Source organism: Dipodomys merriami, unplaced genomic scaffold, assembly GCF_024711535.1.
Source record: "Dipodomys merriami isolate MVZ:Mamm:240054 unplaced genomic scaffold, mDipMer1.0.p SCAF_3, whole genome shotgun sequence".
In the NCBI taxonomy this organism is placed as follows: Eukaryota; Metazoa; Chordata; class Mammalia; order Rodentia; family Heteromyidae; genus Dipodomys; species Dipodomys merriami.
This window is the reverse complement of record NW_027204492.1, coordinates 83,332,122-83,359,359: the sequence shown is the minus strand read 5'-3', so window position 1 is coordinate 83,359,359 and position 27,238 is coordinate 83,332,122. Positions and strand designations below refer to the sequence as shown.

General features: G+C 41.0%; 1 long non-coding RNA gene across 3 annotated transcripts; it reads right to left on the bottom strand.

Annotated features, from left to right (window-relative positions):
* Positions 1-27,238, bottom strand: LOC138839595 (uncharacterized). Of its 3 annotated transcripts, none has more exons than XR_011375996.1 (5): positions 27,090-27,238; positions 24,005-24,079; positions 22,904-23,086; positions 5,911-6,039; positions 1-211 (listed from the first exon to the last, which is right to left on the bottom strand). It is a non-coding gene; the product is annotated as an uncharacterized lncRNA (long non-coding RNA). The 3 variants fall into 3 exon arrangements; XR_011375997.1 differs by having other exon boundaries at positions 5,931-6,039; XR_011375995.1 differs by lacking the exon at positions 5,911-6,039.

Here is a 27,238-nt window from a genome sequence, read left to right as displayed (position 1 = left end):
ATTAATGATTTATACCTCTCCTTTATTAAGTACCACTTGCATTTTCTTACACTGATTCTGTTGTTAATATTTGTTACATTAGATGATAACAAATTTTTCTATGTGGTTTAATAAATGTTCATGTGAAGCTATGATTTTCTAATCATAGACTTTAAGCATGTTTGCCAGGCTCGTGAAATGAGTCTAAAGATGAGTTTTCTTGTAAATCACTCTGTAAAGAAAAAAATGCTTAGATTAATACAAGGTAATGCCATTCTCAAACATCAAGAGATTTGATCAATTCAGAAGCCCTTTAATGATTATCTGAAAAACACATGTGTAACACATACTTTATTGTGTACTCAATAAATACTACCAGATTTTTTTAGTGCCACTTCTGGGGCTTGAGCTCAAGGCATGGGTGCTATTCCTGAACTTTTGTGCTCAAGACTAGCACTTACCACTTGAGCCACAGCTCTACTTCTTGCTGTTTTGGTGGTTAATTGGAGTTACAAGTCCCATGGACTTTCCTGTCCAGGGTGGCTTCAAACCGTGATCCACAGCTCTCAGCCTCCTGTGTACCTAGGATTACAGATTGGAGACGCCAGAACCCAGCTACCTGATTGTCTTTTTACTTTGGATTATATCAACTGATATCTAAATGCAAAACTTGTACAGTGTAATATGCTATGACTGGAGTTGATTCCATGGTATAGTGCTTACAATGTTATGTTATGTTCATTGTGAAGGCTGACCTCTACAGGAAATGTGCACAAAACAGGTATTTTACTCATGCCTACCTTGAGTATCACTTAGCTGTGTGCACCCTTATTTCAGCAACCATAGAAAGTAGCAACCAAAATGTTCTTTGAAATTTTATCATTCATTCACTCCAGGTTTTATTTGGGAAAGGACAAGTATTTTGTAAGAGCCGGAGAATTCAGAATTTGACAGAATGTATGAACAGGCATTATGGTCTCCTTATAGAAAGAAAGGATCAGGCAATCTCTGCTTATGCGTTTAGTAAACACAAACTTTCAATCCAGATGTTCAAATATGATTTCAGCAGATATACTATGACAAATCCTGCAAAACAGAGTACTGTATCTTTACATTCTATCCAACAAAACTAGTGAATACAATAACCAGCATTGAAAATGATATTATCGAGCCAGGCGCCGGTGGCTCACTCCTGTAATCCTAGCAACTCAGGAGGCTGAGATCTGAGGATCACGGTTCAAAGCCAGCCCGGGCAGGAAAGTTCATGAGACTCATCTCCAATAAACCAAGAAGACCAGAAGTGGCGCTGTGACTCAAGTGTAGAGCACTCATCTTGAGCTGAAGAGCTGAGGGACAGTGCCCAAGCCCAGAGTTCAAGCCCTACGACCGACAAAAAAAAAAAAATGATCTTATCATTTTTATTATTTTCTTATTCAAATAGAGGAAGGCTGGAATCCAGTGGCTCATGCCTGTAATCCTAACTACTCAGGAAGCTGAGATCTGAGACTAACGGTTCGAAGCCAACCTGGGCAGGAAAGTCTGTGAGACTCTTATCTTGAATTAGCCACCAAAAAGCAGGAAGTGGAGGTATGGCTCAAGTGGTAAAGTGCTAAGAAAAACAGCTCAGAGACAGTGCCCAGGTACCAAAATAAAATTAAAAAGAGAAAGAATATATTTGGCTGTGAAGGGATCTGTGTAGAATTTTACAAAACCTGTTAGAGCTGCTACTAGAATATATTTTACTAGCTCAGACATTTTCTTACAAACTGGTATTTGAAATGCATAAAGTATTTATTAAAGTCAGAAATTATCAAAGAATCTAAAACATTAGATTTTGGTAGAAGGCATAATCAACATTAAGAAAATGCTCACCAAGAGCAGGTGGCTGATGCCTGTAATCCTAGTGACTCAGGAGGGTGAGATTTGAGGATCAGAGTTCAAAGCCAGCCTAGGTAGGGAAATCCGTGAGATTCTTACCTCCAAATAACCACCAGAAAACATGGCTTAAATTGGTACTGTGGCTCAAAGTGGTAGAGCACTAGCCTTGCAGAGAAAGCTCAGGGACAGCGCCAAGCCCTGAGTTCAAACCCCATGACCGCCCCCACCCAAGGAAAAAAAAAAACAAAGAACATAATTTGAGTATATTGAGTATGTTGTTAGTTTCTATACAGCTTTGACTTCACTTTCCTTCAGTTTTTAATTTGTTTTATTGGCATTATTGAGGCTTGGACTAAGGATGTCCCACTTATAAGACAGGCACATTACCCCTAGCACATTCTCCTTTATTTTCTATTGGTTTTTGCTAAGCCTGCCATTAACTACCTCCTACATATCTGAGAGGGCAGGTGCATGCCACATTGCCCAATTTTATTTTGAGATGGGGTCTCAGTAAGTTTGTGCACAGGCTGGCCTTGAACCATAATCCCCTCCTGATATGTCTGCCGAGTAGCTACAATATGTTTCTTAAATGACATTAATTCAAGTAATAAGACATTTGCTGTCTGATTTGTCTTTCCAAAAAATTGTAGATGTAAACTCTGTTATTTCTTTTTTTTTTTTTTAGGTCCGGTCGTGGGGCCTGAACTCTGGGCCTGGGCGCTGTCCCTCAGCTCTTCAGCTCAAGGCTAGCGTTCTACCACTTGAGCCACAGCGCCACTTCCGGCTTTTTTTTTTTGCTTATGTGGTGCTGAGGAATCAAACCCAGGGCCTCAGGCATGCAAGGCAAGCGCTCTACCACTGAGCTACCTTCCCAGCCCAAACTCTGTTATTTCTATAGCAGTAAATTATCCCTCCATCTTTAAAGTATAATACTGTAGAAAAGTGAATCTGCATAGTTTTGCATGTTGTTTCTGGTACTTGTGGGGATTCTAGGCTGAACACAGACTGGACATTGACGAGACTATCTCCTGTTTACCTCCAGTCTTTAGTGGAGATTACCTCTAGTTACTGCCTGAGGATAAGGCTAGGAAATAGTCTGCTTTTGGGGTTTGTGGGAAGATGATCAGTAGATGTTCAGGAATGTAAATAGGCAGGTGGATGTTTTCTTAACCTTCCCACCAACTCCAACTACACTAGCGAAACTGAGCCTCCACAAAGGACACTACAGTTTATCTCATATGTGAAAATTAGATCTAAATGATAAACATTTACAAAAATAGACACAGGGCCATATGCCTATATACACAAAGAAATGGATTTAAGTATGGTATAGGCAGAGGTAGATTCCTATGGTGTAACTCCTTTGATCAGTTAACTGACAGATTGACAAAATAAATAGTGGAAGCTGGAACATGTTTTGTCTGAGTGGGCTTGGGGCTGAAGGAAGTACAGTACAAGTGGACATTGCTCACTTAAAGTAATACAGAAGTGTTTGTTTATCTCCTGATTATTAACACTGTTGTGTGATTGTTGTTGCTGATATTTCCAAACAAATCTGGAATGTGTATTAGGTGCCCTTGACAAGACCCATATATTTAGATATAAAAGAGTTTAAGTTTTTTAACCTCTGCTGTCAGAAAATGAATCTAATAATTCAAAGAAAATTAAATTCAGAAATATGTAGGAGGAAAACACAGTAATAGATACTAGAAAATCAGCTCTTCTTTAGAGTAAAGAATATTTTTGGACAAATACATAGGAACTCTGATCCTCCTCCTTCTCTTCCTCCTCCTCCTATCCTTCCTCCTCCCTCTTTTCCTCCCTCTCCTCCTAGATTTGTGCTAGCTCGGCACATTGTTGACTATTGAGCCAGGCCTCCAGCTCTTCTTTTTACCCTGGGGATTTTATATAGGGTCTTGAGTTTGAGCAGAGCTGGGCCTGTTCCTTTGCCCTCCAATTATTATTATTATTATTATTATTATTATTGCCAATGTGGGGGGGGAGGCTTGAACTCAGCGCCTGGATGTTGTCCCTTAGCTTTTTCTGCTCAAAGCTGGCACTCTACTAAATGAGTCATAGCTCTACTGTCAGCTATTTGGTGGCTAATTGGAGATAAGAATCTCATGGACCTTCCTGCCCATTCTGACTTTGGACTATGATTCTCAGATCTCAGCATCTTGAATAGTTAAGATTCCAAGTGTGAGCCATGAGTTCCTGGCTTGGTCCTCCAATTTTATGCTTCCTGTCATAGCTGAGATAACAACTACCACCCTCTAGCTAGTTATTGAAAAGGGGTCTTGAAAACTGGTTTTACACTGGGTGGCCTCAAAGCTTGCTGCACCTGATCTTAGCCTCCTTAATTTGCAGAAGTAGTTTTTCTACATGGACAGATATGAACACTTTTGCCTTACTTAATGTGAATCACAAGGAGGATAGTATTCCTCTTGTATTAATACTGACATCCCAGAAGTAGTCTTGGTTTTCCATACCCACAACACAGTTCATTAGTACTTAGAAACAGTTATGTGGGGCTGGGAAGGTGGCTTAGTGGTAGAGCGCTTGCCTTGCATGCATGAGGCCCTGGGTTTGATTCCTCAGCACCACTTAAGCAGAAAAAAAAGCTGGAAGTGGCGCTGTGGCTCAAGTGGTAGAGCACTACCCTTGAGGTGAAGAGCTGAGGGACAGCTCCCAGACCCAGAGTTCAGGCCCATGACCGGACCCCCCCCCAAAAGAAGCAGTTATTATATTTTACTGATATATATAAAAAACTGATACCCTTCCAGTCTTGTCACATGCCTTTCAAGGACTTTTTCTGGACATGGCCTTTTTTTTTTTGGCAGGGATGGGGCAGTCATGGGGCTTGAATTCAGGGTCTGGGCTCTGCTCTAATCCTCTCTGTGCTCAAGGCTAGTGCTCTACTACTTGAAACACAGCACCAATTCCAGCTTTTTCTTTTTATGTGGTACTGAGGAATCGAACCCAGGGCTTCATGCCTACTAGGCAAATACTCTACCACTAAGCCATATTTATTATTGAATAGCAACTACTTTGTCCAACTACTTAAAGATAATAAGTATATGCATACATAACTACACATATATAAGTATGTATATATGTAATGTTGGGCACTGGTGTCTCACACTTGTAATCCAGCTACTCAGGAGGCTGAGATCTGAGGATCCATCATAGCTCAATGCTAGCCCAGGCAGGAAAGACCATGAGACTCTTATCTCCAATAAAGTACTGAGAAAAAGCTGGAAGTGGCACTGTGGCTCAATGGGTATAGCACTAGGCTTGAGTACAAAGAGGCTCAGGGACAGCACCCAGGCCCATAGTTCGAGCACCAGGACAGGTACAAAAAGAAAAAACAAAATAACCAAAATTCTACTTTTTTTTTATAAAACTTGATTTAAAAAACAGTATTTCAAATAGTAAGTCACTAAAAGTAGAAAACTGCTGGGCACTAGTGACTCATGCCTATAATCCTAGGTACTAGGAAACAGATTTGAGGATTGTGGTTCTAAACCAGCCTGGACAGGAAAGTCTGTGAGATTCTTATCTCTGGTTAACTACCAAAACCTGGAAATGGTGCTGTGTCTCAAAGTGATAGGACCATTAGCCTTGAGCACAAAAGCTCAGGGGGAGTGCCCAATACCTGAATTTAAGCCCCAGGACTTTCACATACACACACACACACACACACACACACACACACACACACACACACACACACACACACACTAAAAGCAGAAAGCTGTAACACACACACAAAATAAAAGCAGAAAGCTGTAACACACACACAAAATAAAAGCAGAAAGCTGTAACACACACACACACACACACACACACACACTTGACATCTCCATTGCCTTGTGTTTTGTGACTGGATTTGTGGAGGCATCTCAGTTTTTTTCAGGGTTGTTCCCATCCTTGCCAGCATCTGCTTTTCCCTTTATCACTTTGGGCAGTTTTTCTTCTTTCTTTGCAGGAGCCTTTCTTGGCCTGGATTCTAGTTTGAGAGGGGCAGGCCTAGAAGACAACATTTGCAATCACCTCTATGGCTCATCCTTCACCTTGGCTTTATCACCTTTAGCATCTCCTTTGACCTTTCTCTCTGATGTGGTGGCAGCAATGCTTCACTGATAGCTTGACAGTTGACGGGACACTTCTTTTTCAAAGCTCCTGGAAAGGAATTTTTGGACCTCAAGAGAGTTCATGCAATTGTTCTGAGTCTCGTGGGCACTAAGGGATGTGGGGAACTGAGTGACTGTCCATGCCTGTGTCCTGGGCTTGCCCTACACCCATTGCAAATCCTGAGATAGCAAAGGCCAAAGAGGCCCGCAAGGCTAATAGGAAGCTGCCCTTTGCTTTTCTTTTTTTCTTTCTTTCTTTTTGTGGTGGGGCTTGAACTCTGGGCCTGGGCACTGTCCCTGAGCTCTTCAGCTCAAGGTTAGTGCTCTACCACTTGAGCCACAACCCCACTTCCAGTTTTCTGGTGCTTAATTGGAGATAAGAGTCTCATGGACTTTCCTGCCGGGGCTGGCTTTGATTCGAGATCCTCAGATCTCAGCCTCCTGAATAGCTAGGATTATAGGCGTGAGCTAGAGGTGCCCAGCCTACCCTTCGTTTTTGAAATAAGCTTATGGCTTTCATATGACTAGATGATTTTATTTTTTATTTAACTAATTCTATTGGCCTTTCCATGCCTAACTTCATTCTTTGGCACAAAGATGAAGAGGACTTTCTAGCTCACTTGTCCTGTTAGTAACTTTATGGCATTTCCTGATTTAACTCCTCACTAAAATGCTGTGGAAATGTAAATGAAAATTCACAGGACACCAGAGGGTTAAAGTGATCCCCCCCCCACAACTAACTGGCAAAATCTGAGAGGGTTTTCTAGTGAGCAGTTAGCTGAAATGGCTGCCAGAACCCTGCCAGCAAAGCTGACATTGAACCAGTACACGGTTCAGGAATTTTAGCACTCTATCTAGTAGAGCCTAGAGGAGGTCACATTCTGGTTTGGAAAGCCAAATGGGTTACCACAATTTAGGATGTAGCTGGCCTTGACCTGGAAGTCTGCCTCATGGTACAGCACCTCCCTACCATGTTCCTAGAACCTGGTTCCATTGCCAACAAAGCAAAACTATAACAACAACAACAACAACAAAGTCTGAATCTGTTAAAGCACTACAGATAGGAATAAGTCTTTACAAAAGTGGCTTGAAGTTTACCCCTCTCACAATTACTGGGGAATAATCCAGTCCTGATTACAGGGCCACCATTTGGCCCACTCTAACATGAAGCTCTATCAGAAACTACTTTATTTTTTAAAGAGCCAATGTTATTTGTTTTGTTTATATTTTATTATCTTTAGCTGTACACGGGGGTTACCATTCAACAAATCAGTTTATAAGTACAATGCTTCATTCTCTCCCTTCCCTCTCAACCCAACCCCTCCCCCTCAATTTTCCAAGGATATGCATTGAATATTATGGCTGCATTCTTCCCCTTCCCTCTCTTCATTCTTCTACCCCCTTCCTTGACCTCCCTCCCACACTTTTCAAGTGCCATATTTCTAGTATTGATTTTGTTAGGCTGTGAGTTAACATTTTGTTAGGCTGTGAGTTACACCATTTGAATTCTTCCCTGAAATACAGTACACTGAGATCTGCAGTTGTGATCATAGGATGATGCCTCAGAGGAAGGTAGTGAATGTGACACTAGAGAAACAAATCCACATGCTGGGCTAAAGGGGGGGAGAGGTCCAAGGGATGGAGTAGATCACACCCAGGAAAGGCACTGGCCAATCTCAGGGCTCAGACACCTGCCAACCTCAGCCAGAAATGTCCAATGTGACCTGGCCCATTAGTTGCTATTGATGTGGTTTCCAGGACAGCACGGGAGGCTTCCTTCCTAGGGATGGGGGAAGGGAAGTGACTTTTGGAGCTCTGTGGTTCTCTGGACTTTATAGCTCCCTTTTCTTTCATCTCCAGGCTGAAAAAACTGTAAGGTAGACTGAAATGTTACCACCTGCAGGAGCTTCCTGATTCTCTGGCCAATAGATGGCAGCATTGCTTTGTCTGGGTGACCTGAGCATTTTTTCAGCCAAAAATAAAAAAATAAAAAATTTTAAAAAGCACAACTTTTCTCCAGCTCTACAGTCAGCCTCTGCCCTAGCCTAGGAGTCTCTTTCTGGAAGCCTTGGGAAAGTCCTCTTGCTAAAATGTACTCTCCAAGCAAACAGCAACTTGGCAAGACCCTGTCTGATGGGGCAAGACCCTGTCTGAACTGAAGGCTGTGTGCACAATACAAACAATCATAATTCCTGTCTATAGGTCATAGTATCTATTCTGTGTGTGATTTATCACAGCACTTTCTCAAATTGACACTAAAACTTTTGATACACGTCTAAGAAGTCTGTCCAAATTTACCTATTTTTTTAAAAATTAGCATAAATTAACTGTATAGGGTTTTTATTATGTCCATTTATGCACACAATGTATCTTGATCAGAGAAATCCCCTCAATCACCCTTCTTCATTTTTCTTCCCCTTTCTCAAATCAATCTCAAGAAATGTCTATCTTTTTTTTTTTTTTTTTTTTTTTTTTTTTTTTTGTCGGTCATGGGGCTTGAACTCTGGGCCTGGGCGCTGTCCCTCAGCTCTTCAGCTCAAGGCGAGCGCTCTACCACTTGAGCTACAGCGCCACTTCCAAATGTCTATCTTTTATGCTCACACAGGCATACATATAAAGTATTTTGACAATTTTAACTCTCCTTCAGGTTCATTTGAACCATCCACTTCCTACTACCCAGAATTGAGACAAGACCTGTTATACTGTCATTCGTGTGTATGTCTGTGTGTGTGTGTGTGTGTGTGTGTGCGTGCGCGTGCATGTGTGTGTGTTTGCACACGCCCGTGCACAGATACTAGTTTGAATTTAGGGCCTCTTGCTCTTCATTGGCTTTTTCCCTTTATGTTTACCACTCTGGCTTTTTGCTGGTTAATTGAAGATAAGAATCCAGTCTAGTCTGACTGGATTTGACCTGTGATCCTCATATCTCAGCCTTTTTAGTAAGAAGAGTATTATAAGCCTCAACATCTTTGTGTGTGTGTGTGTGCCTGTGTGCCTCTGTGTGTGTGTGTGTGTGTGTGTGTGTGTGTGTGTGTGTGTGTGTGTGTGTGTGTGTGTGTGTGTGTGTGTGTGTGTGTGTGTGTGTGTGTGTGTGTGTGTGTGTGTGTGTGTGTACACTGGTCCTGGGACTGGTTTTGAACCTCAATCTGCAGATTCAGCCTCTTCAGTAGCCAAGATTACAGGCATGATCCATCTTCTTCATTTTTCATTACATGTTCAATGTTCAAAGGGCTATCACCAAGGTATTTCACAAATGCATATCTAATCCTTTATTTTTTGTTGGTCATGGGGCTTGAACTCTGGGCCTGGGCACTACCTCTCAGCTCTTCAGCTCAAGGTGAGCACTCTACCACTTTGAGCCACAGTGCCACTTCCAGTTTTGTCTCAGACTTTCTTGCCCAGGCTGGCTTTGAACCATGATTCTCAGATCTCAGCCTCTATAGTAGCTAGGATTACAGGTGTGAGCCACCCACACCTGGCTTATATAGTCCTTTAATTACAAGGACTCCCCTCACTTATTCTCACTCTCCTAATTCTCAACTAGCCCCTATTATTCAACAGCCTTCAGTGACTGACTGTTGCCATCTTCCCACATGTGAACTATGTAACATGAAATGTACTTTTATGAAACTACTATGGAAATTTGTATGGAGTTCCTCAAGAAAGCAAAAATAGAATAACCATAGGATCTAGCTAGGCCAATAACACTTGTGATCATTTATCCACAGGAATGTAAGTTAGGATACAATAGCAGCACTTGCACACTGTACCACTATTCATAACAGCTAAGCTATGAAAACAGCCCAGATGCCCTACAACAGATAAATGATTTCAGAAAATATGATATATACACACAACAAAGTATTACTATTTAGCCATAAAGAAGAATGTTATTTGCAGAGAATTTGATGATCTGGAGACCATCATATTGTGTGAAATCAGCCAGGTTCAGAAGGACAAAGGACTCAAGCTTTCTCTCATTATGGTAATTAATGCTAGGCCTAAAAGACAAATGTATATGTAAAACCCACAATAAAATGTGTTTGTAATTGTGAGCATGTCTGAGGCAAGTAGAAACAATGGGTGGGGGACGGAGATGAAAGAAAGTAAGAGGGTGAACAATGTTGAAATACATTCCATCTGAATGAAGATAATTACTATCCAGTGAGAGTCACTGGTTATTTCTACTTCTCATCAGGTATAGAATAATTTCAACTGTTTTTCTTTAGGAAAAGGGTAAATTAGAAAAAAAATTCAGGTGCTTTTCAATATTTTTTTAGAAAAGGGGAAGTCATGTTAATCTGAGGTTATACAAATAGATCTTGAGATCACCACCCAATATGAACCTTAGTGTTTAAAACACATTGTTAGCCCTGTACTGGTGGTTTATGCCTGTAAACCTAGCTACTCCAGATGCTGAGATCTGAGACGGGGTTCTAAGGGAGCCCTAGCAGGAAAGTCTGTGAGATTCTTACCTCTGAATAACAACCAAAAGCCAGAACTAGAGCTGTGGCTCTAGTGACAGAGTGCTAGCCTTGAGCTAAAACACTCAGGCATAGCACCCAAGCTATGAGTTCAAGCTCAAGGACTGGCTCTCTCTCTCTCACACACACACACACTGTTGTTTCACTAAGTGGAAGGGATTTTGAGTTTTCCACAATAATATGTTTTTAATAAGATATTTCTTGTTTTAAATAATACACAATGTGCAGTTTCTAAATATCATATAACACCCCAAAGATACCTATATAGACTCAGAAAATTATGTTTCTATGTATCATTTCAATTAAAAATAAGATGCAACTTTATGAATGGAGCATCCCTAAAAATTTATTACAAAGTAGTAAGAATAATTATTATGGGTTCTTAGGGCTATGGGTATTTTACCATTTTATACCTTATATGATTTGTTTAAGTATTGGGGTTTAAACCCCATTTTTAATTTTATTTTTTATCAGTTGTGGGGCTTAAACTCAGGGCCTGAGTGCTGTCCTTGAACGTTTTTGCTCAAAGCCAACTCTCTACCACTTTAAACTACAACTCAATTTCTGGTGATTAATTGGAGATAAGAGTCTCAGGGAGACTTTTCTGCTCAGGCTGGCTTCAAACCACTAGCCTCAGATTTCAGCCTCCTGCATAGCTAGGATTACAGGTGTGAGTTACCGTTTCCTGGCTCTTTTTTAATTATTATTTTTAAGTAGTTGTACAAAGGAGTTGCCATTTGACAAAGCACTTTATAAATACAATGCATCTTGATCAATGTAACCCTTCCAACCTTCTCACCCATCCCTCCCCTACATTCCCCCTTCCTTCATTCTCCCCATTTTCCCTTCTCACCCTACCCTTTCTAGTACCCACTTCCTTTTGAACTTTGATTGCCTTTCTAAGGAATTACACTGTTTGAGTTCTACTTTGAATCTACCACATAATACATTTGTATACACTTGCATAGCACCCAATGTATTTACTTATGTTTATAAGCTAGATCTAGCTTCCATAAATACGGACGAAACATGCATCCTTTCAATTTTTTCCAGATCTTTCCATTTCTTTGGAATTTGTGTGTGTGTGTGTGTGTGTGTGTGTACGTGCGCGCGTTAATCCTGGAGCTTGAATTCAGGGCCAGGACACTTATCTCAAGGCTAATCAGTTGAACCACAGCTCTACTTTCATTTCTTTGGTGGTTAATTGAAGAGAAGAATCTCACAGATTCCTTCCCAGGATAGCTTTTAACTAAGAGTCTTAGATCTCAGCCTCCTGAGTAGCTAGGATTACAGGCATGAGCCACTGGAACCCCGCTAGAGTATTTTTCATGATGAACTTGAGCCTGTTGTCCGTATTTCCTATAGTGAGACTGAGTGACGTCTATGAATGAAAAAGCATATATCCTGTGACTATAAAAACAGGATAATTTATTTTCCTAGACAACTAGGGGAAAGAATGACAAAGTCATTCAGACAAGGAGAAATACAAGTAGCTCTTAGGCAGAGGCAGAGGAGGCATGCCAATCTGAGAGAGCAAAGGGACTTTTCTTTTCTTTGTGGGTTTTTTTTTTTTTTTTTTTTGGTCGTGGGGCTTGAACTCTGGGCCTGGGTGCTGTCTCTTTGCTCTTCAGCTCAAGGAGAGCATTCTACCACTTGATACACAGTGACACTTCTGGTTTTCTGGTAGTTAATTGGAGTATCACAGACTTTCCTGCCCAGGTAGGCTTTGAACTGCTATCCTCAGATCTCATCCTCCTGAGTAGCTAGCATTATAAGTATGAGCCACCAGTGCCCAGAGGGACTTTTCTTAAATATGAACTTGTAGTGAATTTTAATCACTGATCCTCTAGAGTGCAGCAACTGCTTACCAGCTTCTTTACCACCTTGCCTGTAGATCCAGACCCAATGTAGATGAAGAAAAAAAAAAAAAACAGAAAAATTCACTTGAGAACAAAAAATTCCCAAGGTTATTTTTGTTTTGGTTTCTTTTTTTCTTTGGTGATACTGGGGTCGAAATCTAAGCTCCAGGTAGTTAGGCAGGCTCTCTAACACCTAATCCATGCCCCCAACCCTTACCTGAGATTTTTGGAGCAAGAAGAGGAATTGGGGCAGCTTCCTGAAACACCTCTTTTTTTCTGGAGAAATCTAAATAGTGGGTTGAAAAATCCATTTCCTCCCCCATTTTGCATAGGGATAAAGCTGGGCCAGTCAAGCAAAACAGGACCTACAACCTTCACAGCTGAACCAATGGAACCATTAGCTGCTAGAAAGCCTTTTCCTAGTCTGTCCTCAGAACCTTAGCAACAGCCCAGGAAGTTCTACAAGCACCTAAAATGCACAGACAATTCTGGATCACGATTGGCTGGTTCTGGACCCTTTGGTCAGTATACACGGTGGTTGAACACAGGGTCATTCCTGGGGTCCTTCTCTGCTCTGTATCCATTGCTGATATTACTTCTGGGAGTGGAATGTAACAGACTTTCTGCCTGATTATCGCTGTGATCATGCTTTCACAGCAGTTCTCACCTAGGATGCTCACTGTCTTCCTCTCAGCCCACACCTCTCAGATTTCAACTGCAAACCTCAGGCCATGAGGTCAGATAAGGCTGAGTCTCTACTCTTAGAGGATGGTCTCCTAAGTCTCCCCACCTGGAATCAGGCCCTGGGTATAACAAACTATACAGCCCAACCATGATATCCTTTTTTTTTACCCTCTCTTTCAACACTACTTCCTGTCTTTCCAGGTCTCTGTCTAAAGCCCCCAAATCTGCACCCTTCCACTTTCTGGAAGCCTCCAGACCACTGACCACTTCCACCATGATTCCTTACCTTCCCCCAGACCCTTCTCTACGTATAATAGCCCTCCTCAAACAGATACCAACTCTTCTCACATTATTCACTAATCATTCACTATAAAAACCAAAGCATCAGACACACGAACTCTCTGCTTTCCTGTAACACTAGACGTATTCTGCATCTGTGGGATGGAATATTCTGTTGATATGTGATAAGTCCATTTTATCTATGATGCAGTTTATGAAGTTGCTTTGCTAGATTTTATCTGGGTGACCTAGCCATTAATAAGGGCACTGTCCCTGAGCTTTATTGCTCAAGGCTAGTATACCACTTGAACCACAGCTCCACTTCTGCCTTTTTTGGTACTTAATTGAAGACAAGAGTCTCACAGACTTTCCTTCTCAGTCTGGCTTTGAACCATGATTCTCAGATCTCAGACTCCTAAGTAGCTAGGATTGTAGTCATGAACCATGAACCACCAGTGTCCTGCCTCTTTCTTTCTCTTTATTCTGCTGTTTTACTGTGTTGATCATGTTTTATTATTCTCATTTATTTATTATCTTTCTGAAAGTAATTCTCTCCTAGCTCTTTATGTTGTGACTGTCTTATCTTTTGAGTTGTGGGTTCAAGCCCTCCACTGTTGATTTTGTAAGATGGTTTCCTATTTCTCTCTGGATGGCCTTTTTGTTTCTCTCTTTTCTATTGTCCTGTCACTTTGTGAAATCCATATTTCAATTTTATGCAAATCATATGCTAATTTTGTCTGAAAGAGGATGAAGCCCCATTATGCTTCTTTTTTTTTTTTTTAACTGGTACTGGGTTTTGAACTCAGATCCTCCTACTCACTTGGCTTGCTTGCTTAGTTGACACTCTACCACTTGACCTATATCTTGAGCTGAGCTTTTTGCTGGTCAATTTGGAAATGGAGTCTTTAGGACTTTTCTGTTTAGGCTGTCTTTAAATCTGGAACCTTTGGAGCTAAACCTTCTGAGTAGTTAGGATTACAGGCATGAGCCACCACTGGCCTTCATTTCTCTTAAATGCCATAATAGGACACTAACAAGTCTTATGATTCTGTTGTCTTGGGAAGATGTTCTAGAAAATAGCAGATGCTGAAATGACACTTTCTAATTAACAGGTGAGTAGCAGAACTTGCTGCTTTTCATGTATAATAGCTTATGAATTGCAAAGGTGCAAATAAAAAGGTGGTATATTTACTGTGAAATTAAATGCATGGAGTTAGAAAATAAGTTAAATTTAGTTATTAAGTAAGAAATACCTATCTGAAAAGCCTCCTCACAGTATGAATAGAACTTTCTAATATTCTGGAAAAAGTAGAACTATGGACACAATAAAATGATCTGCATTTGGTAAGCTTTGGGGAAAGGGAGAGGAAATTGGCAAAGGACACAGGAATTTAGGGCAATAAAACCGGTCTGTATGATACTACACTGATAGATCTATGTCATTGTACATTTGTCAAACTTCATTAGAATGTAGACACTAAGAGGAAACTAAGTACTTTGAGTGATAATGATGTATCTATGTAGATTTATCATGTATAACAAAAGTACCAATCTGCTGGGGGACATTGCTATAAAGGGGGACATTGCCTGAATCATCAGGTGCCATCTAAGTGGCAATAACTTCTAGGAGTGAAATTTTCCAGACAGATGTATATACTCTGAAGCAGTGACCAATATAGGATGCTGTTTCTCCCATAGTCAGATACACAGGTGCAGAAATCATGGGAATGCTAGTGGTGGCCCTCAATGATACTCCTAGTGACTCACTAGCAAACTTTTGGATCCTTCTTCCTGCCACTATTCTAGTGGCCTAGAGCTCTCAACTCACACTGCAGAAATGCTCATATGTTGGCAGGATATTCTGTGTCCCTAATGGAACAATTGTCCATCTAGTGGCTGTTCCACATGCCATCCTGATGGTGGAACTCAAATAGTGATATACATGTGCTCAGTGGTCCCTTTCCATCACCTTTTTTCTACATCTAATGTACAAGTGCAGTGTCCCTTGACAATCTTGAAAAATTGATCCAAACAATGATCGAAACAATCTTGAAAATATTGTGTGATTCCTTAAAAAGGCTAACTCACAGTTCAACAAAATGAATACTGGAAAACAAGTATTGGAATGATGTGGGAGGGGTAGACCAAAGAAAAGAAGCGAGGGAGAATACAGTCATAAGATTTAATGCATATCCTACAAAATTAAGAAAACTGAGGAGAGGGGTGGGGTTGGGAGGTATGGGGAGGAATGATCAGGTATTCAGGTGTGTGTGGGAGGGAACCAAGATGGTGACCGAATAGTAGAGAAACACCACCGCTCTCTCCAACCAAAAAGAGAGTTCCAATACTTAATTTCCCCAAGAGACTGACAACAACAAAAAGATGAACACCCAGAGAAAAACAGGAGGCAGAGAAAAAAACAAAAAAGAAAGAAAAGAAAGAATTTCAAAAAGGAAAAATGCAAAGACCCTTCCCCAACCCTTGCTGGCTGCGTGCCAAGTCCTGGCCAACCCAGCCCAGCCCAGCCTGGAGGGGGCTGCTGTAGTCCCCAGAGACATAGGGGGTCGTCTGCAGATCACTCACGCAGAAGACACCTGAGGTACCAGTGTCAGACCTGCTGATCGTGACTAACAAAGAAACCTCTGAGCTGGGAGCCTGCACAAAGATCCCCTCCCCCACCAAGCATAGGAGCTCCATCCCACCAAAGCCACTGGCCCCACGGCCCCACAGGGGGAACCCCAGAACTACAGGGGTCCACCTGCATAACACCAATGCAGAAGACACTCAAGGTACTGGTACTGATCCAGAGAGCGTAAATAGAGACAAACCTCAGTGCTCAGAACCTGCATGAGACCCCTCTTCCACCCCCTGGCCGGAGGCCAGCGCAGCCGACCTGGACATCATCAACAGAGGCAGAGACAGAGGAGAAACACTGATGCAGAGCAGCCACCACCCGGCCCAGCCCACAAGCATCTCAACTGAAGGCAGATCACAGCAACAACCAGCAACCTACATCGCACAGAGACAACAGCTAGAGAGTTCCCAACTAGCTCCAGGGTGAGTACCCCAAAGGGGATAGTGTATCCCCCCCTTAAGGGAGACCAGAGCTCATGGGAAGGCCCAGATCTTGACCCAGACCCCTGCCCCAACACCTGGACTACAGGTCCCACTAAAACTGGGAACTGTTCAAGTGCTTCACCAGCCTGTGGAGCACATCCAGCTGGCCAGGCTGGATCAAGAGCGCCCCTGGAGGGAGCTTAAATGCCCAAGCCAGGAACAGTGCTCATGGGTCACAACAGCCAACAGCGGAAGAAACCTGAACTGTGTACTCCAGGATGTGTAACCCAAGCAGGATACACAGCAGCACAGGTTCAACTGGCATGCCTTAGGCAGGGAACTGGGAGCCAGGACCAGGCCTGGGGATCAGGTGCCTGAGCAACACAACCAACTCCTCCCAATCAAAGTTAGAAGGTGAGCATACACATCAGCAGAGGGGGAAAAGCAGGGAACCGCACCCCCCGGGAATAGCACCTGTGACAGCAAGACTTGTGTGTCCAGGGCAAGAGAACCAGAAGCCCAACCCCCCCCCCAGAACCTGACGCATATATCCCAGGCTGGGAATTGGACAACCCAGGTTGCCAGCACCTGATAATAGTCAGGAGCTCAGGCTGGCATGGTGGCTCAGCGGTAGAGGTGCTTGCCTTGCATGCATGAGGTCCTGAGATTGATTCTTCACCACATAAGCAGAAAGAGCCAGAAGTGGTGCTGCAGCTCAAACAGTAGGGTGCTAGCCTTGAGCTGAAGAGCTGAGAGACAGCGCCCAGGCCCAGAGTTCAGGCCCCACAACTGACAAAAACAAATAAATTAGGAGCTCATAGCAGAATCCAGCAACTGGGAGAGTACATCCAGCATACCCTATCTTGCCAAGAGTACCTGTAAACAGGAGTAAACAGGAGCAGTCTAGGCTGCTCAGTTCTTCTAAAGGTGGGAACTGCCAGTGATGTACAGCAGACAGCCGAGAGCCCTATGTGGGTCAGCCTAGCAGCTGGAGGTCAGCCTCTCCCCCAACTGAACCTAGACCAGGTACAGACTCTCACAGCCAACCCAGAACCAGCAACCAAGCAGACAGCCACCTATTGGCCAAAACAATATTTCAGATCAGTCTCCAATAATCCCTGAATCCCCATGCGAAAATCACAGAGAAAATTTAAAGGTTTATCAATACCCAGATTAGCAAGCTACCCCCCAAAACCAGCAGTCACCCAGCGGAGAGCCCCAGTGGAAGCAAAGAAGGAATGGAAGACAAAAGCTATATCCAGGAGATGCTGGAGGGAATGACTCAAGAATTAAAGCGAGAAATAGATAAAAAAATTAAAGAACACGGAAACAAAATATCAAAAGAGATGCAGGATTTAAAACAGACGATGCGTGCAAAAATAGAGGCAGTACACACCTTACTAAGAGGTGAGATTAATACTCTGAGAACCAACATAGAATCCATAAATTAATCAATCTCCTCCATGCAAACAACAATGGAAGCCATAATTACCAGAGTGAACAAAATGGAATTTAGAGTGTCAGATACAGAATACAAAATGCAGCAATTGGAAAAAAAGTCAGAGATATGGAAAAATCACTTAAATTATGCCAAAGGGAAATCCAAGAGCAAGCAGACAGTGCCAAGAAATTTAGCCTTCATATAACTGGAGCAGACAAACGTGAGGAATATCAAAGCAAGGGAATGCAACACCTATTCAGCAAGATTATCAATGAAACTTTCTCACATCTTAAAAGACAATATCTTACCTACATAACAAAAGCATATAGAATACCTAACAAGCAGGATCCCAGGAGAAACATTTCTAGGCACATTATAGTGAAAATGATAGATGTGAATAACAAAGAAACCATCTTGCATGCAACAAAAAACAAAGGAGATATACTACAATGGGGAAAAAAAACAGAATCACTGCATATCTCTCCACATAGGATGCAAGAAAGGCCTGGAAAAATACAATCCAAGCCCTGAGAACCAATAATTGCCAGCCCAGACTGATATACAAAGCCAGCAAAGCTAGCATTCACACTCGATGGAGAAACTACAACGTTTAATAGTAAAGAAAAACTAAATGAATTCATAAACAATAAACCAGAATTACAAAGAATGCTAAGAAGGGAAACACAACCTGAATAAAGCAATCAGGAAATGGGATCCTCATCAGACAGGTACTACTAGAAGTCTAACTTAGTAAGCACAGGAGGAAAGGAAAGAAGAAAAACTTGGGAAAACAGGAAATGACAGGAAACACAATGCATATTTCTATATCAACCATAAATACTAACGGACTCCATTCACCAATCAAAAGAAAAAGAACTGCAGATTGGATCAGAAAACAAGACCCATCCATCTGTTGCCTTCAGGAGACCCACCTCTCAGCCAAACATACAAACAAACTCAGAGTGAAGGGTTAAGAAAGATTTACCAAGCAAATGTCCCCAGTAAGAAAGCAGGTGTAGCTATCCTGATATCTGACAAAATAAACTTTTCATTAAAATCAATACAAAAAGACAAGGAAGGACACTACATATTAATACAGGGAACAATCGAAGAAGAGGATACTACCATTATCAACTTATATCCCCCAAACATTGGAGCACCCAAATATGTTAAGCAAATACTCTCAAACTTGCAGAATAAAATAGATCCAAATACGATAATACTAGGAGACTTTAACACCCCACTCTCACCAAAGGACAGGTCTACCAACCAGAGGATTGGCAAAGAAGCTATTGAATTAAGTGAGGCCATATTTCAAGCCGAACTAACTGACATCTACCAAATATTTCACCCTAAAACAATACAGTACACGTTCTTAGCAGTTCATGGAACTTTCTCCAAAACAGACCATATCATAGTTCATACAAGAAACTTAAGCAAATATAAGGAGATTGACATAATCCCCTGTATCCTATCCAACCACAGTGGAATCAAGCTAGTTCTCAATAACAGCTTACTATAGAAATTACTCAAATACATGGAAATTGAGCAGTGCACTTCTAAGCAACACCTGGGTAACAGAAGAAATTAAAGAAGAAATTTAAAACCCTCTACAATTCAATGAAAATGAATACATATCACAAAGGAACCTGTGGGGCACAGCAAAAGCAGTCCCGAGGGGCAAATTTATTGCCCTCAGTGCCCACATCAAGAAAATAGAGACAGACCCCCGCTTTCACTATATTTGATGTCAGTATAACATGTGGAGGAGATGGGGACAAACAAGTCGTTTAAGGATTCAGGTGGACCTGTTGCAACAATGAGAAGTACAAAATGTCATGTCAAAACCAGCTTTACAATGTCGGTGTGGGGGGGGGAGGGGGGTATAATTGGGTGAGGGGAGGGGGGTAAAATTGGGTGGGGGGAGGGGGGAGGCGGGGAAGGGAAGTGAAGGGTAAACAAAGGAGGAGGCTGCAATGCTTGGTAAGAAATGTATGCATTATCCTGCCCATGTAATTGTAGCCCCTCTGTACAGTATGTTCTCAAATAAAATAAAATACAATTAAAAAAAAAAAGAAAAAGAAAATACAGACCAAGTAAATAATCTCATATTGCAATTAAAACAGCTAGAAAAACATGAAAAAAATGGAACCTAAACTTACTAGATGGAGCCAAATAACCAAATTAAGAGCTGAAATTAATGAGATAGAGAATAGAAAAATTATAAATAAAATTAATAAAACAAAAAGCTGGTTTTTAAAAAAATAAAATTGACGGACCTTTGGCAAGATTAATTAAGAAAAGAAGAGAGGAACTCAAATTAACAAGATTAGGGATGCCACGGGAAAAAATCATAACAAGTACCCAAGACATCCAAAAAATTATAAAGAACTATTTTCAAAAGTTATACTCTCTAAAGAAAGAAAACCTAACAGAAATGGATACATTTTTTAGAGATATACAAGTTGCCCAAACTGAGTAAGGAAGAAATAAAAAAAATTAAATAAGCCAATATCTTATGAGATACAGGAAGCAATCAGAAGTCTTCCAACAAGGAAAAGCCCAGAACCAGATGCATTCACAACGGAATTCTATAAGACCTTTAAAGAAGAACTGATACCCATACTCCTCAAGCTCTTCAGAGAAATAGAAAAAGAGGGAGCTATCCCAAACTCATTCTACAATGCGAATATCACACTCATCCCCAAACCAGGCAAAGACCCAACAAAAACGAGAACTACAGACCCATCTCCTTGATGAACACAGATGCAAACAAAATTCTAGCTAACAGAATCCGGAAACACATTTAAAAAAATCATACACTACAACCAAGTAGGCTTCATCCCAGAGATGTAGGGATGATTTAACATACATAAATCAATAAATGTAATCCAACAAATCAACAGATCCAAAGTGAAGAACCACACGATTATCTCCTTTGGTACAGAAAAGGCTTTTGATAAGATACAACATTCATTCATGCTCTGGAGAACATTCCTTAAAAAAGTAAAAGCCATATATGACAGACCAATAGCCAATATTGTATTTAATGAGGAAAAACTACAACCAATTCTCCTAAAATCAGGAACAAGGCAAGGATGCCCACTGTCTCCACTGCTCTTCAATATAGTCCTGGAATCCTTAGAGCAATAAGACAAGAAAAAGACATTAAAGGGATCCACATAGGAAAGGAATAAGTTAAACTATCCCTTTTTGCAGATGACATGATACTATACTTCCATGATCCCAAAAACTCCACCCCCAAACTCTTAGAACTTATAAACCACTTCACCAATGTAGCAGGATAAAAATCAACCCACAAGGGCTGGGAAGGTGGCTCAGTGGTAGAGCGCTTGCCTTGCATGCAAGAGGCCCTGGGTTCGATTCCTCAGCACCACATAAGCAAACAGAAAAAAGCCGGAAGTGGCACTGTGGCTCAAGTGGTAGAGTGCTAGCCTTGAGCTGAAGAGCTGAGAGACAAAGCCCAGGCCCAGAGTTCAGGCCCCATGACTGGACCTAAAAAAAAAAATCAACCCACAAAAATCAGTTGCCTTCCTGTACACCAACAGTGTACAAAAGCAGAAAGGGAAATAAAGGAAGCAGCCCTATTCACAATAACCCACCCCCAAAATAAAATATTTTGGAACTAACTTAACTAAAGAGATGAAAGAACTATTTAATGAAAACTATAAAAACGTAAAGAAAGTAATTAGAGGACACCAGGAAATGGAAAGACCTTCCATGTTCTTGGATAGGCAGACTTAATATAGTGAAAATGGCTATACTGCCTAAATTAATAAACAAATTCAATGCATTCCTATTAAAATCCCAATGACATACATTTCTGAAATACAGAAAACAGTCCAAAAATTCACATGGAACAACAAAAGACTTAGAATAGCCAAAACAATTCTAGGCAAAAAAGACAACATGGGAGGGATCTCACACACACGAATGTTGCTTCATACAACTCCATCTAGTGTTATGTAACAAGAGATTGATTGGCTTTTGTTTTTGCCTTGGATTTTTTTTCCCTTCTGATAGGTCATTCAGCTTGAATAAAAATGCATTGTCTGGGAAGAAACAGACACTAGAAATTTGCACATATACAGATTATACACAGAGTATACATATACATATTTTTACAGATTTTATATATATATATATATATATATATATATATATATATATGGTTATTTTGGTCAGTTGTGGGATTTGAACTCAAGGCCTTGGTGCTGTCCCTGAGTTCTTTTGCTCAATGCTAGCATTCTATCACTTTGAGCCACAGTGCTACTTCCCATTTTCTGGTAGTTAGATGGAGATAAGAGTCTTACAGACTTTCCTGCCGGGGCTGGCTTTGAACCATGATTCTCAGATCTCGGCTTCCTAAGTAACTAGGATTACAGGTGTGAGGCATCAGCACTTGGCTTGGCTTGTTTTGGACAAAACACTAGACCTTTTGCTGCTTCTATTTACCATCCCTACTTCTTTTCTCAAATGTTACAACCAAAATAACAGGCTGAAATACCAGTAATCACACATCGGAATTGACTTATCAATGATGAGGGCAGCCTTAGTTTTATTACAGGTATTGTTGGAAGAGCCACTTGGAAGTTCCATCATTGCCTTCTACACCTTGTGATGGCACTTCCCTCTTTAATGCTTGATGGTCGGCTCTTGTTGGGGAAAGCATGCCTCTACTGTATCAGAACTGAGCTTTAAGCGCCTAAGACTCTCTAACACCACACTACAAGAGGTCGAATTCTGGCCATTGGGGTTCTTACAAGTATGTTGCTTCTCAATATGGCAAAAATGGCCCTTACATCCATGATGATCTTTACCACATGATGAAAAGATTTTTCTTTTCCTTTCAACTCGATACGGTGCCAGGTGATTGAGTGCATTCTGTCTTATGTAGCCTACAATTAATCTTTTCCTCCCAGGGAGGGAGGACCTTTCACATTGCATGTCTTGTTCAGTGGTGTCATCACCATACTGTGTATGGAGTAGCTCCTCTGGTAGAGGGGTGAAATAGTTGTTATGAGAACCAAAGTTGAAATGAATGTTGTCCAGGTTGGGTGTTCTAGAAGAGAGTAACTGAGAGCTTACTGTAACGTCCTGTTGTTTCTCTTTAGGTAAAATGGAGGATGCACCAAAATTCAAAGTTGGAGCAATATCCTGTGAGGGATCCATGAAGTTTAAGTACTAGCTTGCAATTCTTCTTGGGGCTTAAGGTCTGTACAGGAAGTTGATTCTCCAGATTTTCAAGTTGCTTAGGCCAAATTTGCTAAACTGAAAAAAAAGAGGGAGAGAGGGAGAGGAAGAGGGGGACGAGGCGGAGGAGGAGGAGCAGGAGGAAGAAGAAGAAGAAAAAGAAAAACAAGGAGAAGAAGAAGTAGAAGTAGTAGTAATAGCAATAGCAATAGGAATAACATAAGGGAAATTACTAGGACACTTTTTATTTTTATATTCAGGAAAATGTCTCTTACTCCCATAAAAACCTTCTCTTACTCCAAATGGAAATTCTATCAGTAACAGGGAAATCTCTATTAAAGTGACATCCTTTGTTCAGGCTCTGTTGCACATCACAGATTCCCTAGTTTTCCAATTAGTGTGCTGTATTTTGGGAATTCTGCAGCTACAAGCTAGGCCTAGGCATTGTCTCTGAGCTGTTTCACACAAGGCTACTGCTCTACCACTTGAGCTACATCTCCACTCCTGGCTTTTTGCAAGTTAATTAGAAATAAGAGTCTCACAGGCTTCTCTGCCTAAGATAGCTTTGAACCATAATCCCTCAAATCTCACCCTCCTGAGTAGCTAGGATTACAAGCATGAGCCACTATCACCCAGCTAAGGTATAGCTTCTTTATATCATTCACCAATAAAGAAGAATTGGCTAATTATAGAAGACTAAGTTGATGGGACATTTAAATATAACCTGGTATCCAGGTTGTAGCTATACTACTACCTACAAAAATAATCATTTAGTATGAGACTTTGAGGAAATGTTCTTACAACCCAAGATCATCATAAAATTAATCCAGTATATATTCCATGATGTCCTCATTTTTCTAGCAATATACTGAAACAACATTCTGTATGTTCCAGTCAATTTGTGCTCCTTTCCGTTGGCAACCTATAATTTATACACCTTCATCCACCCTCTCCCTCTAGAATGTTTTCCCTCTCCTTCATTTGGCTACTATTTACCTGCAACTTTCTAGTTATCTTTTCTCTGGAATCCTTTGGTGGTTTTTTTCCCGTGAATTGCGTTATTTCTGTGTCCTGCAGATATAGAAAGCACTTATTACAATTTCTTGTCAAAATTATCCCAACACACTATAAAGTACTTACAGTATACATACATACATACATACATACATACATACATACATACATACATACATACATACATACATACGTATGTATGTAAATTTCCTTCTGGACTCCACAGACCAAATCTAATTTAGGACACTGTGTTATTTTATTTTATTTTATTTTGCCAGTCCTGGGGCTTGAACTCAGGGACTGGGCACTGTCCCTGAGCTTCCTTTGCTCAAGGCTAGCACTCTACCAGTTGAACCACAGCACCACTTCTGGCTTTTCTGTTTATTGGTACTAAGGAACCGAACCCAGGGCTTCATGCATGCTAGACCAGCACTCTATCACTAAGCCACATTCCCAGCCCCTAGGACACAATTTTAGATATCCACTGTCATATTTAATATCAAACATTAATGAGGGGGTAATCATCAAGCCTGAACTTTCGTATCAAATCCCTATTTATCTAAGAAAGATTAAATCTGAGTGCAGACCATAGTGAATGATATTTTTTCTTGGACTAATTTTTTATAAAAATTTTTATTGTTATTATAAAGTGATGCTCGGAAGGGATACAGTTACATAAGTCAGATAAAGAGTATACTTCTTTTTTAACAATGTCACCACTTCCTTCCCTCTCCCATTTTTTCCCTTTCGACCCTGCACATAAGTTGTATAGTTCAACATGGAACTATTATTTTGTTTTGTGCTAGTGCTGGGGCTTGAACTCAGAGTCTAGGTGCTGTCTTTAAGTTTTTGCTCTAGGCTAGTGCTCTACCGCTTGAGCCACAGATCAACTTCAGCTTTTCTGGTAGTTTAGTAGAGATAAAGTTTTATATATGTATGAAGTTTTCTAATAAAAATATTTTGGTTTGTCTCAGCCCCCCCCACACACACACAAAGAGAAGAATATCTCAGACTTTCCTGTCCGGGGTTGGGTTCAAACCATAATTCTCAGATCTCAGCCTCCTGAGTAGCTAGGATTACAGGCAAGAGCCACTGGCGCCTGGCTTGAAGTGTTTTAAATAGAAAATACTGATTTGCGAGTCAGAATATGTTAAGTAGAGATGTAATGTAAGAACTAGGTGTTTAGAATAATGTTCATTATTTGTGATAGGGTTCCAGTGTAACCTAAGAAGGTCTGGGCTGAGGAGAATCCTATTCAGCAAGGAGACATGTCCAAAATAAGGAGTTTGTTACTTTCTAGCATCACTGAACTTCTCAATTCACCAGGCTGCCACCTACTACCCCTTGAAATTTTTGTTATATGAGACAAATTTTCACCATATTGTAATCATCTTTTCTGCTCTGTCAAGAATGTATCTTAACTGAGTAATACCAGCTTTCTGGCTCATCTTTGCCTCTAGAAAGCAGGAAGTGAGAACAGACAAAATACACAAAGAAATAGCAACAACCTCTGCCCCCCCCCCTTTTTTTCTGGTGCTGGTCCTGGGGCTTGAATTCAGGGCTTCATGCTATCTCTAAATTTTTTGCTCAAGGTTAGTGCTCTCCACTTGAGCCACAGCCCCACTTCTGGCTTTTTGGAGGTGGTTAATTGGAGATAAGAGTCTCACAGTCTTTCCTACCCAGGCTGGCTTTGAACCATGATCCTCAGATCTCAGCGTCCTGAGTAGCTAGGATTACAGGTGTGAGCCACTGGTGCCTGGATTCACCTCCTCAATTTTAGGAAAGTTACAAATGTACAGATTCAAGAAGTTCAACAAACCCTAAGAACAAGTAACATGAAGAAAAGTAAAAGTATACTATATATACTATTTATATAGCACATTAACCACTATACTATCTATATGTCTACATATATGATAATCAAGTAGCTTAAACATGTGAAATGAAAAAATCAAAAGTACACTATATATAATACACTACTGTATACTATGTATTTATATCTACGTATCTATAGAGAGAAAAAGTCTTAAAGCAATCGGAAATAGACAAGACATGTTAATTAGAGACAGTAGATATACTTTTTGTGTGTGTGTCTGTTGTGGGGCTTGAACTTGAAGCCTGAGCTCTGTCCCTGAGCTCTTTTTGCTCAAGCCTAGCACATTACTACTTTGAACCACAGCACCACTTCCAGTTTTCTAGTGGTTAATTTGAGATAAGTCTCACAGACTTTCCTGCCTGGCCTGGCTTTGAACTATGAGCCTCAGATTTCAGTCATCTGAGTAGCTAGGATTAGAGGCGTGAGTCGTCAGTGCCTGGCAGGAAATATACTTTTATGCAACAATTCAAATATATGTAATGAATGAGAATTCTTGGGCAAATTGAACAGTTTTAATCATTTAATTAAAAAAAATAAGTTAGCTGGGCACCAATGGCTCATGCTTGTAATCCTACCTACTCAGGAGGCTGACTAGCCCGGGCAGACAAATCTAAGAGACACTCATCTCTAACTGCCAAAAAGCCAGAAGTCAAGCTGTGGCTGAAGTGGTAGAGTGCTGGCCTCGAACTGAAGAGCTCAGGGACAGTTCACAGGCCCAGAGTTCAAGCCTCATGACCAACAAAAAAAGAAAGAAAAAGAAAAGTTTATGGACAGCACCAGCCCCTGAGTTCAAGCGCTGGGACCAACACACACACACACACACACACACACGCACGCACGCACGCACGCACGCACGCACACACACACACACACACACACACACACCTCTATGAGAAGCAGTCATATTGGTAGAAACCTATAAGCCCAGCACTTAGGAAGTGATTTCAGGGCGAGCCTGGGCTATATAGTGTGATCCTATCTCAAATAACAACAACATAAACCAGCCAAACATATGAACAATGTGAAATAAATACAAAGTACTGGCCATTTGAAAAGGCAAATGTTTTTTGTGTAATCATATTTTTGTAAAATCAAGAAAAGCAGCAGTGGAAAAATACCTTAAAATCCTGAGACCAGTCTCCTATGAAATATGTGGTCCTTCAGGGAAGAAAATTATAAATCTTTACTTACCACTCAAAATGAATTTAGATGAAACAAAATGCTGTCAAGAAAACTTGTGATGGTGAGGCTGGCAGTTGGTATTTGGCTGGTGCGTTGGTAAGGGATGTTCATCACCTTGGCCCTCTGTGGTTATGAGTCTCTGCTACCCCTTGACCAGA